The sequence below is a fragment of the Cetorhinus maximus genome, chromosome 14, assembly GCF_964194155.1.
Source record: "Cetorhinus maximus chromosome 14, sCetMax3.hap1.1, whole genome shotgun sequence".
NCBI classification, from domain to species: Eukaryota; Metazoa; Chordata; class Chondrichthyes; order Lamniformes; family Cetorhinidae; genus Cetorhinus; species Cetorhinus maximus.
Genome location: NC_135892.1, coordinates 64304758 through 64322119, shown reverse-complemented (window position 1 = coordinate 64322119; position 17362 = coordinate 64304758). Strand labels below are relative to the sequence as shown.

Here is a 17362-nt window from a genome sequence, read left to right as displayed (position 1 = left end):
GGCAAAATTATAGTTTAGAAAAAGTCAAGTAGTGGTTCCTGTTGTAAGGTATTGGGCATAGTTCAGTAGGTCTTATTAAGGTGTTTACAGCCTTAGTTAGTTCAACAGTGGGCTAAATTTTTCCGTCAGCAAGTTGAGGGCGGGGCCCGCTCGCCGACGGCAAAATGACGCGGGATGACTTCGGGGGTTCCCCCCAACGTCATCTCGCCCCATTTAAATCTTCAGGAAGGCGGGGGCACAGCGAGATCAGCTGTCCACTCGCCAACCTGTCAATGGCCAATTGAGGCCATTGACAGGATAATTAAAACAATTAAAGGACCTGCCCGTCCAACCTTAAGGTTGGTGGGCAGGCCAGGAGCCCCAGCGGGCTTCTGAAAAAACATGAAACCTCATCCACTGGTGGGATGAGGTTTCATGTAGGGTTTAAAAAAGTTTATTAAAGTTTGAGTGAAATTTATTAACATGTCCCATCTCGTGTGACATTGTCACATGAGGGGGACATGTAAATGATTTTTTTATTTTTTTATTTTTAAAGTTTGAAAAACTTTCAGCGATCTCCCTGAGGCAGCACAAAGCCTCAGGGAGATGTGCGCTCTGTCGTGCGCATGCGCGAAAGAGCACACTCTCGCATTTGGGGAATCACCCCCCCCCCGCCCGCACAGGGAGCGCATAGCGCTTCCCGGCGGACGTCACGTCCTTAATTGGCCCGCCCAGTTAAAATGGCGGCGGGGCCCACTTCTCCGGCGGACATCGGCCCATCCACCGGAGATTGGGTCGGGCCCGCTCGCCCAACAGGCAGAAAATTCTGCCCAATAAGTATTTATTAACTACTAGAACTATTAGAAACTACATACATAAGTACAGTAAAGGTCCAAGGTGGGAGCTGTCTCCTTGCTTGCTTCTACACACGGATCTTTCCAGCGCTACACTGACAGCTAGGTATGGATCATGTGTTCGCTTCATCACTTCATGGGTGGTACTATACCCAGCCCCACCTTAACCCTTTATGTGCCAGACCCCTATACTACACCTTCCTCCAACCCTTTATCCAACCTATTTATGAGTTATCCCAGTTTATCCCATGTATTCACATCATTACTACTACCCCATCTCCCCTCTTCAAATCTCTGAGGTTCAGGAAGGCGGGGGCACAGCGAGATCAGCTGTCCACTCGCCAACCTGTGGAGGCCTTATAACCCTTCCGTATCTTGTTCTCACTATTGTTGGAGGAGTGAAAGGCTCTGTTGCTGCAGGTAAACCTTGTTGAAATGGAGGTTGTTCTGTCATCTGGGTGTCTTTTCATCTTTTTCTGTTCTTTGGCATTGAATTGCACTTCATTGGTTCCCCAATTATAATGATAGATGGTGGTTGGTTTATCCTGCTCTTTATGGGGCAGATGAACTCTGGGCTTGCCTCTATAGTGTTTTTTTCTCTTCTTCTTTTGTGTGACTTGTTGTGACGCATGCTGGGATGGAAGATGACTTTTCATGTTGTGAGGGTGTTACTTGGTAGTAAACTCACCTTTGCATTTGGCTGTGTAGCGGATGAGCAGTGGCAGACATTTAAGCAGATATTTCATAACAATTTCAGCAAAAATTTATCCCAGTCAAAAAGAAGGACTCGATGAGAAGGATGAACCACCCATGGCTAACAAAAGCGGTCAAGGAGAGTATCCAATCAAAAACTAATGCATACAAAGCGCCAAAAACTAGTGGTAGGCCAGAGGTTTGGGAATTTTTTAGGAACCAGCAGTGGATAACTAAAAAGCTAATAAAGAGGGAGAAATTTGATTATGAAAGTAAATTGGCAAGAAATATAAAAACAAACAGCAAGAGCTTCTACGGGTATATAAAAAGAGAGTAGCTAAAGTGAGTGTGCGACCCTTGGAGGATGCGACTGGAGAATTGATAGTGGGGAACAGGGAAATAGCAGATAATTTAAATCAATATTTTGCATTGGTCTTCACAGTGGAGGACACTATAAACATTCCAAAGATATTAGGTAAGCAAGGAGCTAATGGGAGGAAAGCTCTTGTAACAGTCCCTATCACGTGGGACAAAGTACTTGAGAAACTAATGGGACTAAAGACAGACAAGTCACCAGGACCTAAAAATAGTGATAAAAATAAAAAACTGTGGATGCTGGAAATCCAAAACAAAAAAAGAAACAGAAATACCTGGAAAAACTCAGCAGGTCTGGCAGCATCGGCTGAGAAGAGCACAGTTGACGTTTTGAGTCCTCATGACCCTTCAACAGAACTGAGTCACCAGGGCCTGATGGCCTGCATCCAAGGGTTTTAAAGGAAGTGGCTGCAGAGATGGTGGAGGCATTGGTCAAAATATTTCAGAACTCACTGGATTCTGGGAGGGTCTCAGCGGATTGTAAAACTGCCCCTGCTCAAGAAGGGAGGGAGACAAAAAGCAGGAAACTATAGGCCAGTCAGCCTAACATCTGTTGTTGGGAAAATGCTTGAGTCCATTATTAAGAAAGAAATAGCAGGGCATTTAGAAAAGCTTAACGCAATCAAACAGAGTCAACATGGTTTTGTGAAAGAGAAATCATGTTTGACAAATTTGCTAGAGTTCTTTGAGGATATAACAAGCAGATTTGATAAAGAGGAACTGGTAAATGTAGTGTGTTTGGATTTCCAGAAGGCATTCGGTTATTGCACAAGATAGGAGATCACAGTATTGGGGGTGATGTATTAGCATGGATTGAAGATTGGTTAACACAGAAAACAGAGAGTTGGGATTAATGGGTCTTTTTCAGGTTTGAAAGACATAACTAGTGAAGTGCCACAGGGATCAGTCCTAGGGCCTCAAGAATTTACTATCTATGTTAATGACTTGTAGGAGGGGGCAGAGTGTAATGTATCCAAATTTGCTGATGACACAAAAATAGATGGGAGGGCATGTTGTGATGAGGACATAAGGAATCTGCAAGGGGATATAGATAGGTTGAGTGAGTGGGCAAAAACTTTGCAGATGGAGTTTAATGTAGGAAAGTGTGAGGTCATGCACTTTGGTAGGAAAAATCAAATGCCAGACTATTACTTAAATGGAGAGAGACACCAAAAGAAGTGCAGCACAGAGGGATCTGGATGTTCTTGTGCATGAAACATTAAAAAATTAGCATGCAGGTGCAGCATGTAATTAAGAAGGCAAATGGATATTTGGCCTGTATTGCTAGGGGGTTGGAATTTAAAAATAGTAAAGTCTTGTCACGACTGTACAGGGTGTTGTTGAGGCCACACCTGGAGTACTGTGTACAGTTTTGATCCCCGTATTTATGAAAGGATATACTGGCATTGGTGGCAGTTCAAAAGAGATTCACTAGGCTGATTCCTGCGATGAAGGGGTTGACTTATCACGAATGGCTAAACAGGTTAGGCCTTTATTTATTAGAGTTTAGAAGAATGAGGGGGCTTGACAGGGTAGATGTTGAGAAGATGTTTCCACTAGTGGGGGAAACTCGAACAAGGGGACATAGTTACAGAATAAGGAGACACTCATTTAAAACAGGTGCAAAGGAATTTCGTCTCTCAGACGGTAGTGAATGTCTGGAATTCTCTACCCCAGAGAGTTGTGGAGGTTTGATCACTGAAAGTATTTAAAGAGAAGGTAGATAGGTTTTTGAAATATTGGGGAGTTGAGGGCTATGAGGAGCTGACACGAAACGAAGTTGAGGCCTGGGGCAGATTGAATGGTGGGGCAGGCTTGAGGAGCCAAATTGCCTACTCCTGCTCCTATTGCTTATGTTCTTATGTCAAGCTGGCTGGGGATTGCAGCGTCTGCTCTGTGATTTCAGGGTCTATCTCTCCAACTGGTGCCAGAGCTGGGGGCTGAGGCTCTTCTCATTGCTTCTTCCTCTCTTGACTGTCACCTACTCGAGGTTCCAGGGTAACCATCTGAGTGGCTGACTGGTCTGATCAATGAGGAGCTTCTAGCACCTGTAACAAAAGTGGACAAACCTGGTCTCCAAAGAGAAAAGACAATTCAGAGCTGAACTCCCAGTCAAGAGGATCTTTCTTGCTAGAGCTCTCGGGAACTTGCAGTTCTCTCTAATTTATACAGTGGTTGTCTTGACATCTTCTGCCATTTTGAGGAGATTTAGGGCGACAAAGGCATCTCTGCTCAAGAGAGAAAAAGACTGATTATGGATGATGCCATACCAATAGTTCCAGAAACATGACTATGACCGAAAGTCAGGTTCCTCCAGGCCCTTAAAGTGGTGTGTCTGTTGTTCGTAGGCAAAGGTCTCTCAGTCACGGCTCTTTATCCAATAGAACCATAACACTGGCTCCTGTGTGCAACTTCAACACTAGGCAGAAAACGCCCGATCTCGTCTGATCTCGGAAGCTAAGCAGACTCAGGCCTGGTTAGTACTTGGATGGGAGACTGCCTGGGAATACCAGGTGCAGTAGGCTTTTTCTGCCAGTAGAGGCTGCTCACAGCTCTGTACATTAACGCTGCTGTTAATCCATCACTAGTTTAAAGAGGTGTCAGCTGTGGCTCAGTTCATAGCACCCTTGCCTTTGAATCAGAGGGTTTTGGGTTCACGTCCCACTCCCAGAAACCAAGAACTGTGATTGTACTCGAAAGAGTTGCAATCTGTGACTGTTGATAACTCGAAAGAGTTTCACACACACCAAAACTTCTTCCTCTGTCCCACTTCTGTGAGTAAAACACTTTCAAGTTTGTGAAATGGAATTAACCAAGATGTTTGTGTTCCAGAATGAAAATCCAGGATCTTTGACCTCACCCAAGAAGCATGGTGTGGGTCCTTTTGATCTTGATCTTGGGATCTTCTGTGCATTTTGATGTTTTGGCTTTGCACAGCTTCCTGCAGTGTCCTATTCCATTACATTGTAAGCACTGGGCTGAAATTGCTGAACATTGATCACGTCTGTGGGATGCTTTGCTCCACATTGAGCTTGGTCACTCTACTGGTTGGTTAGTGTATTGCTTGCCTTGGCCTGGAGTGTCCCTGTTTCTGTGCCATTTCATTAACTGGACAGTGGGGTTTACTTTGTACCATGGCTTGCTTTCTCCCCTACAAACAGATTTCAGATGGCCTGACAATCTGTGGGGCCTTCTCAAGGATTAGATCTTCCTTCACTTGATGCATGTCTGAGAGGGTGTTGTCCGCCACTCCCACAACTACTCTATCCCTGATTAGCTCAGATTTCAGGTCACCTTAATCACAGACTTCAGCCACTGTGTACAGCTCAGTAATGAAGAGTCGACAGGTTTTCCTACCTGCTGGACACGTTGATTAAATTTCGCCCTTTCAAGGATTTTGATACTTTCAGGCTTTGCTTTGGAGTTTTTAATCTGGTGATTTCCTTCTGTGCTTTCCCTTCTTGAGCTTCTTTTCAGGTCAGAATACTTCTTTGATTTTTTTCTTCTATTTTCCAGGATTTTAATTTTCTCCTGCAGTCTCTCCGAGATTTTGAGTTGTTCCATTCGCTGCCACCATGTTGGAAGGTGTTGGACTTAGTTTGGTAGATCTTGTTAAAGGTATTTGTAATCTTAGGCAGTTAACCAGTAAGTATTTATTAACTATTGGAAACTATGTACATATATACGGTAAAGGTCCAAACTAAGAGCTGTTTCCATGCTACACGGCACTATCCAACACCACACTGACCCCTACTTGTGGATCATGTGTTCCCTTATATCACTGTGTGGGTGGTACTGTATTCATTCCCACATTAACCAATTATGTACTGCAGTTCCTTTCATCCAAAAGCCACCAGTATCTGGAGTTAGAAAAGCAAAATTACTTCAATGATTTTGTTGGAGATATTTGGAAAGATTTATGAATTTATATTCTTGGCACAGAACATTCAGTTCTGCATGTGCCAATTTGTAAAATCTACCTTGTGAATAACACAGGAAAAACCCAAATATTTTATATACATTTCCAATTATTGGTACATGGAATAAGGCTGTAATACAAAATCTAACATTCTGTTTTACATTTAAAGAAATACAATAATCTCTAGAAATGATTAAGGAGTTAAAACATGGATTTATGATGGGTAGATTCCAGTAGAAAAAGCAAACAGATGTGCCTCTGTGTGGCTGCAGAGCTAGAATTGTCTGAAGGATTCAGAATAGGGGCAGAGAGTAAAGGGTTAGCATATAATGACAAGGTAAGCAGTAGCAAATGATTAATAATGCAAATGGCACCATGTTATTTTTCTGCTCCTCACTTGCACCATGGCTATACCAGTGCATCAGGCCCTGGATCATAGCATCTGCCTGTTGACTCAGTATTGTGTTCTCCACTGACCTTTGAAAAGTGCACTTCCTCTAGCTTACCCAAGTGGCCAGTCTCCATGTATTAGGCTAGACAATGTGTATTTTTAGGCTATTTGCCTGTTGGGACATAAGAATAAGACTCTTTGCAGCCAGAAAGATCACAGAGACCCCTGAGCTGAAATGCGTCCTACAACAAATACAAAAGCAAAATACTGTGGATGCTTGAAATACAAATGGAAATGCTGCATATGCACAGTAGGTCTGGCAGCTTCTGTGGAGAGGAAAACAAAGTTAACAACATTTCAGGTCGATGAACTTTTGTCTGACTTTTCACCTGTAACATTAACTCTCTTTCTCTCTCCACGGATGAAATGCCGAATGAAAGTCACTTGAAGCACACAGCTCACAATTCCATTTTGTACTCAATGCCAACTTTTTCATTAAGGTTATTGACTGGATGAATTTTACCTGAGGTAAATCACTGATCTAAAATCAGTTAACGCAGCCATGAGGCTACGGCAATCTATCTCTGTCTCCTCAAGTGGGAATAATCAGCCAGGGTACCTGCTCCTGATTATTTTCTGGTGGGAGAGCGTGCATGCATGAATGATGAATGAGGGCAAAATTGTACTCAGTTGCGATATTCCTGCAGTCAAATATCTTGGAAACTCTCATTGTTTAGAATGAATGGAGATTGACTACATGTGTAGGTTAGCAGAGGACTAGTGTCCTTGGAACTGTACACCAAAATAAGTAATTAGATATAGGAAATTAAGGAAACAGGGAAGAAAAATTGTGATATAAACAAACTTGGATCTGTATTTTAGGCTGGTCTGTAACTGACTGCAGGAAGATATTTGGCATATAGTTGTTTGGTAGTATAGAACTTGAGTATTGCTGAAAAAAGATATTTTGTCGAAGCTTTTCATTTTGCACTCATCAGGACAATTGCAAGAATACTAATGTCAGGTATATGAATTTCAGTGCCAGTGTGATGCTAGGTATGTAGACTGTATGTTTCAAACATTGGCAGATCATATCAAACATCATGTCCCTTCTGGTGTTCGCAACAGGCAAGGTACAGACCATACCCAACCAGCCTGTGCTTGCAAAACGCGGTGTCCAACATTAGATGCGATTCCGCAATTGGACAATATTTGCTAAATAATCCTCAGTGCACTAAAAATTATGCTGACAACCAATTTAAGATTGTTGGTCAGGCTCACAGTGTGGCACATTTACGTGTACTAGAAGCTACATATATCAATACACAGGGCTCTGTTCTTTGCAGAGTGAACATGTACACACATTTTGCCTGTTTCAGCTAAAGAAAATAAGTGATAGCCATTTGCTGGTTCATTTCTCAAGGCAGAGTCAAGCTGCCTGGTTTAAATTTCAAACAATGCTAGGCAGTTAACTGTCAATTACCATTAACTGGTGCATTCTCCATGGCTACACCTCTTCCAATCAGAGTCCACTTTCCAACCAATCAGCAGTCTCTTCTCATACAGTATAAAGGTGTTGCTTCCCCTGACATTGGTATTCTTGTGATTGTCCTGATGAGTACATGACAAAAAGCTTCAGCAAAATGTCTTTTTTCAGCAATTCTCATATTTGGCATTGTGCAATTTATTACAATATTTCTTTCATGTGGGAATCACATCACCTGGGCATCTCACCTAGATATGATGTAACACTGGGATGTCACTGTATAGGGAATCATGGGCTCTTGAATTTTCGTCCTACCATTTCTGCACTATATAGGAAAACCAATGCACTGTGCTACAAAATTACTGCTCCAGCATTATAACAAAAAATGTTTCTGCATTATTATTTACAATCATCAAGAGAAATGCTGCTTTTGGGAGCAGGACTATATTCTACTTTGGGTAACTAGTGTTTACATCAAATATTCCATAGGTGAGACAGCAGAGTGTAGATGTGGAATCATGTTCTGTGTGCTTGGTGCTGAAAATGTCACTTCACCCTACCTCAGAAGAGCACACCTACAGCATCTGTATTTTTTCTAAATTTCCTTCATTTTCATTTTGAAGACTTTGCCAACTGAGTAGTGAATTTTTGCCACATGTATAGTACAGGACTATATGGGCACCAGAAACTAGATTGTCCAAACCGAATCCATGTCGGCCATCAGAGAAAAGAAACTCACTTTACCAGTCCAGGATGAATTCAAAGGCATAGTTCAGACTTGAAAGGGATTTATCCTAGCCTGCCAAGGTATTGATCCTTAATTAGCAAATATCATTGAAACACCTTCCATCGCAAATATGAAAGAAATAACATGTACTTATAAAGCACCTTTCACATCCTCATATATCTGCAAGCTACTTCCCAATCAATGAAGTGTATTCACTGTTTTAATTTAGGCAAATGCAACAACCAACCTGTAATTTTGGTGCTGTTGGTTGATGCAGGAATCATAGCGAGGATACAATGAGAGAACTTCACTGCTTTTGTCTTAAAAGTGTTGTGGGATGTTTTACACCATCTCAGTATTGTGCTGAAGTATTATTTAATTTATATACTCATGTCTCTGGTTGAACCCATAACCTTCTGATTTAGAGACAAGAGTGCTACAACTAAACCATGACTGATGCCTTGATTACAAAATTACTATTAAATTATTTGGAGTCAATTCTATCCTGTCTGAAAGTTGTTCGCCTCCAAATCTACTTTCTTCAATTGGGAGGACAGATGAGTCGGCAAGCGGCTTCTCCATTGCTGCTTGTCATTTTCATATATGGCATGGAGTACGAGTTACGTAACATTGCTAAAACTACTCTATTGTGGAAATTGGGCATTATGGCTACAAAAAGGAAACTAGTAAAAATTGGGTGAATGCTAAAGAAACAGTTGCACAAATTTGATTTAACAGAGCTTTGAGAAGGTAGTGGTGAGTCACCTTCTTGAATCACTGCAGTCCATGTGGTGTAGATGCACCCACAGTATTGTTAGGGAGGGATTTCTAGAATTTTGATCCAGTGACAGTGAAGCAACAGTGATATAGTTCCAAATTGGGATTGTGACTGACTTGGAGGGGAACTTGCAGGTTCCCTTGCGTATGTTGCCCTTGTTCTAGGTGGCAGAGGTCCAGGGTTTGGAAGGTGCTGTCAAAGGAGCCTTGATGAGTTGCTGCAGTGCATTTGTAGATGGTACACTCTACTGTCACTGTACATCGGTGGTGGGGGGAGTGAATGTTTAAGGTGGTGGATGGGGCGCTGATCAAGTCGGCTGCTTTGTTTTGGATGCTGTCGAGCTACTTGAGTGTTTTTGGAACTGCACTTATTCAGAATTCCACCACATTCCTGACTAAAATAAAAACAGAACATGTTGGAAAAACTCAGCAGGTCTGGTAGAACAAACAGGGTTAATGTTTTGAGTCTTCTTCTTAACTGGGGAGTGTTCTTCAGACCTGCTCTTGCAGCCACAGTATTTGTATGGCCTGTCCAGTTCAGTTGCTGGTCAATGGTGACCCCACCCCCAGGGCGTTGATAATGGGAGATGGCCATTGCCTGACACTGATGTGGCATGAATATTCCTTACCACATATCAGTCCAAGCCTGCAAATGTTGTCCAGGTCTTGCTGCATATGGGCTTGGACTTCTTTTGTATCTTGGGAGTTGCAAATGATATTGAATACTTTGCAATCATCAGTGAATATCTACTTTCTCACCTTAGTTGGACAGAAGGTCATCAATGCCTTTAACAAGCATAGCCATCTTCATTTGTGCTAGGTATGACTCCAACCGCTGGTGGTTTTTTTCCCTGATTCGCATTGACTTCAATTTTCCTAAGGCTTTTTGATGGCACTCTGGGTCAACTGCTACCTTGGTGTCACTCTCACCTCACCTCTGGAATTCAGCTGTTCTGTCCATGCTTGGACTAAGGCCGTAATAAGGTCTGAAGCCAAGTAGCCCCTGGCAGAACTCAAACTAAGCATTGGTGAGCGGGTTGATGCTGATTAAGAGCCACTTGATAGCACTGTCAATGACATCTTCCATCACTTTGCTGATGATTGAGAGTAGGTTGAGGGGGCAATGATTGGCTGGATTGGATTTGTCCTGCTTTTTGTGGACAGACTATACACCTGGGAAATTTTCCACATTGTCTGGTAGATAGCTGTGTTGTAGCTGTACTTGAACAGCTTGATTAAGGGTATGGCTAGCTCTGGAGCACAAGTCTTCAGTATTACAGCTGTGATGCTGTCAGGGCCCATAACCTCTGCCATATCCCATGCCTTCAGCCATTTCTTGATATCACCTGGAGTGAATCAAATTGCTTGAAGACTAGCATCTATGATGCTGAGGACTGCAGGAGGAGGCTGAGATGGATCATGCACTCAGTGCTTCTAGCTGAAAATGTTTGCAAATGCTTCAGCCTTAATTGTCTTTTGCCTTAATCGAGGAATTTCAAACATGAGTTACGTTCAGTGCGAATTAGGTTTCTGTCATCTTTTCCTCTGGTTAAAAAGCATTGTGCTGGAACCTGACCCCACCTACAAAACTGACCATGCCCTCATATTAAAAATCACCATGGCAAGTTTCTGCTAATTTTACCCATTTGCAGGCTTTGAGGAGTCTCTTAAAATTAAGGTGGCATTGTTTAGGTGGTGGGCTAGTTAGCTCAGTTATCTAGACAACTAAAATGTGGATCACATTAACAGCATAGGGCTCAATCCCCACTTCAGATGAGGTACACTCAGGACCTGTCTCCTCACCCTACCTATAGCTAAATATCACAGTACTTAGCCATGATTCAATGAAAACATTGCCAAAGACCTGTTCGTGGGCAGAGAACTAAGAGTCACCTTTAAAATCTTTCAAATAATAAAACATATTTATTTTACTAAGAAACTGACTACTGTACACCAACAAAAGTCATTTTCAGTTATTTAGAATTGGGTTACTCACAGATGATGGACTAGAGACTCTTGATAAAAATACTTAGTTTTTGCGATAAGCCCATTTTTAGTTATAATTATAAAATTGCAGCTGGATACCTCTCTTAAATATATCAAGAATATCTTCTAATGCAAAGTAAAGTTCTAAAACACTGTCTGATTGTGCCAGTCATGGATAATCTTACATTTGTGATTATGCAAACGATTTTGAGCAGATACGTGAACAATAAAATCAGTTGAAAAATCTTGTGCAATTTTGAGTGCAGTTTGCGCCCAGATTGCAGACTGCGCTCAAAGAAGTAACTCTATCTCATACACTATTTAAAATATTTAATATTACACTAACTATAATTTTTGATAATTTAACATTTAACATAATAAAAAGCATGCACAGTTTGAGTAAGTACTGTGTGGTTATATGTGTAACACTGAAATATATATTCTGGTTATTCCACAGATATTTTAAAAAATGAATTGCTTAGTTAACCATGATTTCTCTTTGTGGATTTTATCCTTTTTATGTTTCTGAACATAAATGCATAAATATCCAGATCAGTAGACACTCGTAAATATTGCACTTCAAAGTTGGAAATATATTTTATGTCAAAAGACTCTGAAAACGATCCATATTCAAAATTTCTCTAAGCATTATGCAAAAATATTTATCATCAGAACAGCAAAAAAAAACTACTGCTGCAGTTAAAAGAAACTACCACAGGGGCGCAGACATGGTCTAAAACAGTGAACATCACCAAGCCACTTTATGATAAAATCCTAATTTTAATACAATTGTTCCACAATATCAAACCATTTTCTAGTGAAATCCATTAAACCTATTCCATTTAAGTCAAAATTCAATATTTTACCTCAGAAACAAATAACCATGTAGGTTGTAAAAATATTAATATATGATTAAATAAATCTCATGCTTAAGTATGAAAAAGGTTTAGGATTTAAATTCAGAAACACCTTTTTTATATAAACCGGATTGCTTCTAACCTGATTTCCAACCTGATGAAAAGAAATGTTGCCTTCAACAAGATTTCTTCTTGCTATTTCTACATTGGTTCTTAGTACATTTTAAATGCCTAATTGCTGCCATGAAATGCCACTGTTTCACCTCATAAATTATATTCCCTAGATAATTAGTCGTACAGCTTTCTTGAAACCAAGAAGATCTTATGCAAGTAGTGATTGAGTTAGCAATATATTGTGCTAATGGAAAGAGGCTGCACTATTGATTAGAAATTAAAGTAAATGATGATTTCATGACTGCATGACTCAATCAGGGTGAAGGATCCTGCCTTGAAATGTTCAAAGATGCATTTTTTAATGCTTTTTGTACCTCATTGTACATTTATTTGCAGGATTTTGCTTTTGTAGCAATGGAGCCATTAACCTGCACTTCAAAAACAGACATCACAATGATTTGTTTATGCAGAATAATACAGGAGGAAAATTGTGTCAAGCATAAACATGCCAAACAATGATTGCAACAAAATTCATTTGTAGATTTGTAAACACCATTTGCCGATTTCCCTAGGAGATGCCTTGAATCAAACCATAAAAGTGATAACAAATTTCAACAAAACCACAGCAAACAATTCCATTGATCTTGTAAAGCTATTTTTTTGTTTCCCCAAGATAAGGGACAGAATCTTATGGAGGTGATGGTAGTCTCATCCGTTGCTTGGAGAGCTGGCGAGAGCCCCGTGTTGCTTCTTTTTGGAAAGGTCCACTGCATCATCTCCTCAGGCCCTTAACAGGCCAGTGGCAGGCCTTCCTCCAGGATCAAGGACCACGGGAGTAGAATTTCTGCTCACCAAGAGTGCTGGCCAATTGGCCAATCGGGGGAGATGGTGTCCTGAGGCTTAGGATCATCACTGAATCTGTGGCCAGTGGTGAGTGATGGCGGGAGGGGGGAATCACGGGCTGGCGATCACGGGGAACGGGTGGTGTGGTAAAGTGAGGTACCCTGTCCCTTTAAGAGAATGCAAGTGTTCTGATCATGTGACAGCACTGACAAATCACTGTACAGCACGGGCAACTGTGAACTGTAAATCTAGTCCTGGAGGTTTCTGAGTGAGCACGTATGATCTGGTGCTCTGCCCCTATGTCTCAATAAACCGTCACTGTTTATTCTTACATCAGTCTTGCCCTGTTACTGATTGCAAGCAACAACTGAAGGGATCATAGGAAGGTGTGCAGTTAGATTTTGGTTGACCAACGAACTCATTTACTCAAGACATAAAAGGTGGGAAGGGGATGAGCAGCAAGGGCAACAGGATGGCTCTCTCAGTGAGTTCCCCACCCACCGCTGGGTTAACACCAGTGGTGGTGGAATGAGGCCTTTAAGTGGGCATTCATTGCAGCTTAAGGGTCTCATTTGGCAGGTATGAAGGTCTTGATTAGGGTGGAGATGGGAATGTGGCAGAGTCCCTCCCCCCACCCCCCCCGCAACCTCACGCCTCATTAAATGACCCCTGTCACCAAACTCGCCATGGAGGACAGCACAAGAATCTGCCCAACAAGTTTGTTTCAGCACCAACATGCAATAAGTTCTCATGCCATAGAAAATAGTTTCAATGATAGCAGGTGATTAATCTAAAATAATGTGCAATTTTGCTGAAAAAATTCAGAATCAGCACAACCATGGGGCTAAAAAGAAGAGAGAAAGAGAGAGATATTGATAAAGACTGAGGGTGGAATTGTCCAGACCCTTGGGTGGCGGGCATCATGGTGATCATGAGCAGACGATATGGCGAGAAGGCCAAAAATTGGTTTTACAACGTTGTGAAACCAGTTTGCAATCGTCCGTGCCACCCATCGTTGGTGTGCTGTGTTTCCCACTGCCGCACATCGGGAACCTAGATTCAATACTTTAGCATCTCATTATAAGCCCTGCTCATCAAAATCATCCCCCCCACGCTGGATCATCTGGGCACCTCATCATGCAAACACTCTGACATGTTTCACAACTGTACATAAGCAATGCGCACCTGGTGAGCTGTACTTCACTTGGGACTTCGAGGTTTGTTTGCCGACCTGGCTTCGAGCAGCACTCGCAGTCATCAGCGCCAGGCTTCGCAAGCAGCACCACATCACTTTTCGGGGGGCTCGTGGGCAGGTCTCTATCTACTAGACCAGCGGTAAAGCGGGGTGGCTTTTCAATGGCTGCACGGCTAGGGCTTGCTTGGGAAGAAGGAGAAGTGGCGGTAGGCAGGGGAAGAGGCCGCAGGGCAAGGGATGTACTAGGGAAGGGGGCTATCCCAGGGTATGTGTGGGGTTACATGTTGACCTGCGCCAGTGGCCTCAAGACGGTGAGGACTGAGGAGGCGGTTTCCAGAGGAGATGAGTCCAGATGGAGATGTGAGGGTGTGTGTGAGAGAGTGAGTGGTGATGTCCCTTGAGCTGGCAGTGAGTGAGATGCCAGTGAATGTGTGATGGGCTTGTGAGTGTGAGTTTAGAGTGATAAGATAGTTGCCTTACCCTGGCGGCATGAATGAGATCATTCATCCTTTTATGCACTGGATGGCCAAACTTTTGTGTGCAGCATTGGCACTGACCATCTCTGCAACTGCTTCTCAAGCTAGAGTGGTGAGACTGTTGGGCCTCCTGCAGCCTGAGGGTGGGTAGAAGACATCACGGCCGTCCTTCACGGTGTCCAGAAGGTGTCCCAGGGATGCGTCACTGAATCAGGGGGCTGCACTCTTTTTGGCTTTTGTCATGTCTGCACTGGAGCACTCCTGGGCTACAAGCATTGAGAAGTGTGCATGTGGCTGCAGTTTAAAAATAGTGCCTGGCATAAGGAAGCAGCAAAGTAACTGCATGGAGGACAAATTGGAGGCTGTCCGCCAGAGAGATGGCATGTTTACTGTGGCTGCATAATTTATGAGGCAGGAATGGGACGTTAGGGTGCGAAAGCCTGCCATTGTGGCCTACGGGTAAAATGTCTTTCTTCACGCCCGCTACTGCGCTCAAAGTAAATCTGGGATGTTTCCGTCCGGAATAAATGAGTTAGCCAATGGAAGCAAAGAGAAGGCAGATAGAGAAAGAGGAAAGAAACATGAGGATATAAAGGGGAGATGAAAATGTTGAGGGTGAAAAAGAAGGGAAATTAAGTTGGAAAGAAAGGAGATGGATAAAAAGAAAGCCCAAAAGTTAAACAGGGGTTTGGGAAATGTAGGTAATGAAAAAGTCAACAGAAAGAATTCTGACAAGGCGGATAAAATTGACATTTTCTCTTAATGATCAAGGTGCTGTACATGAGATTTTCGGATATAAATTCCTACTTACAATTCTCTTCTTAGCAAGTTCCTGATTCTATCCATTAGATGGTTTGGCAGCATTCCTCAATCCAAGATAAGAAAAATGAAGCTGTAAATTGTCACAGGTTGCCACTATTCATCACCTAGGTGGAATGTGTCATATTTTGATACCTTCTTATGCTCGGATGGATGCCATGAAGTTGAGTAAATAGGGCAGTCATAAGTGTGTCTCCTAAATAATCTTTGCGGTATGGAGTGTGTTGTAAAGGCTTCTTTTACAAAGTCAAGCAGAAAAGCAAGAAATAATGAGGCACAAAACAGAGTATGTTGTACTGAGACTTCTTAGCATATAGAAGTTTTATATTGGTTAGTTAATGTGAGTTGTACATCCTGAGAAAACAGTGCTAAATGATGTCGAACAAGCATGTTCAGCAAGCTGATCTTCCAAAAAGAATATTTTACCACAGTTGAAACTCAAATGCCACTCAATGCAAAGAAAATCTTATTCAAATGCTGCAAAGGCAATCTTCCACTTAAACCGTTAGCATCTAGTCACATTCTATGAAAAATATGAAGCATGGATGTCTACCAGATTGTTGCTATATGTGATACATATTATCACTGCAAAATTATTTAATTTATTTAAGCAAAAGCTTTCACTAATACAATTACAGAAAAAAGTATTTTTATATGTAAATCTGTGCATTAATATGCATTTTAAATTGAAGAATTTTAATAGTACCAATTGGGTGCAAAATTTACTTTTGAACTATTAGCATAGGCCAAGGTGTACTGTTTTAAGATGAAGTGGTTTCCATATTGCACCTCCTGTCAGTCCTTTAGAAAAGGAAGGCCTAGTTATGAATTCACATTGTATAATAACAATGAACTGAAATCAATCCGCTTACTGATGCAAGTTCAGTTCCCTTTCCCTCCGTTATCACCGCAGCCCTGAGTTATTTGATTCATACTGCTAACCAGGCTGAATCTATGCGCAACCACAGGAAATTATTGTGCACCCTGAGAGGTTTGATTCCATCAAAAATTAGCTCACCACTGCTCATGATGGATTCGGGCGAGTTCCTGCATGTACACAGTGAAGTTCCCAGAAATAAATTTGTGTGTCAGGTAGGCATAACACAGTAGGTGCAAATAGAATGGCATTGTATAATGTTTCCTCACTGATTTGGTGTTAGTTCAGTTTTGCTGTATAAGTGTAAGAGCTGTGTTAGACTTTCAATTGGATAAAAGACACTGCCCAGAATCAGGAATATAATTGAGCACAATCTATGCAAATTTGCTCATTTCCGCATGGCTGCCCCTTATAATTAACCATTTTGTTGATAATATATTTACTTCAGGAGTCACTAAAGATTAGCCAGAACATTAATATACTGTGGATACTTATAGATGGTGCATAGAACCAGTATCGGAGAAATCTTTCAAAGCCATTACAATATTCCTTTCCCTCTGCTATTTGAAGTAATCATTCCTGAATGCATAAAAGATTGCTTAAAAGAGTGTATAAAAGACACTTTGGAAGGAGTAATTTGACAAGGAAACATTCAATGAACGGCATGACACTAGGAAGTTCTGAGGAACAAAGGGACCTTGTGTGTGTCCATAGATCTCTGAAGGCGGAGGGGCATGTTAGTGGGGTGGTGAAAAAGGCATATGGGACACTTGCCTTTACCAATCAAGGCATAGATTACAAAAGTAGGGAGGTCATGTGGAGTTGTATAGAACCTTGGTGAGGCCACAGCTGGAGTACTGTGTGCAGTTCTGGTTGCCACATTATAGGAAGGATGTGATTGCACTGGAGGGGCTGCTGAGGAGATTCACCAGGATGTTGCCTGAGATGAAACATTTAAGTTATGAGGAGAGGTTGGATAGACTTGGGTTGTTTT

At 41.9% G+C, this 17362-nt stretch overlaps 1 pseudogene; it reads left to right on the top strand.

Moving 5' to 3' along the window:
• The first annotated feature begins 4307 nt into the window (after positions 1-4307).
• On the top strand, positions 4308-4426 carry LOC144690239 (5S ribosomal RNA; annotated as a pseudogene).
• The last annotated feature ends 12936 nt before the right edge of the window (positions 4427-17362 follow it).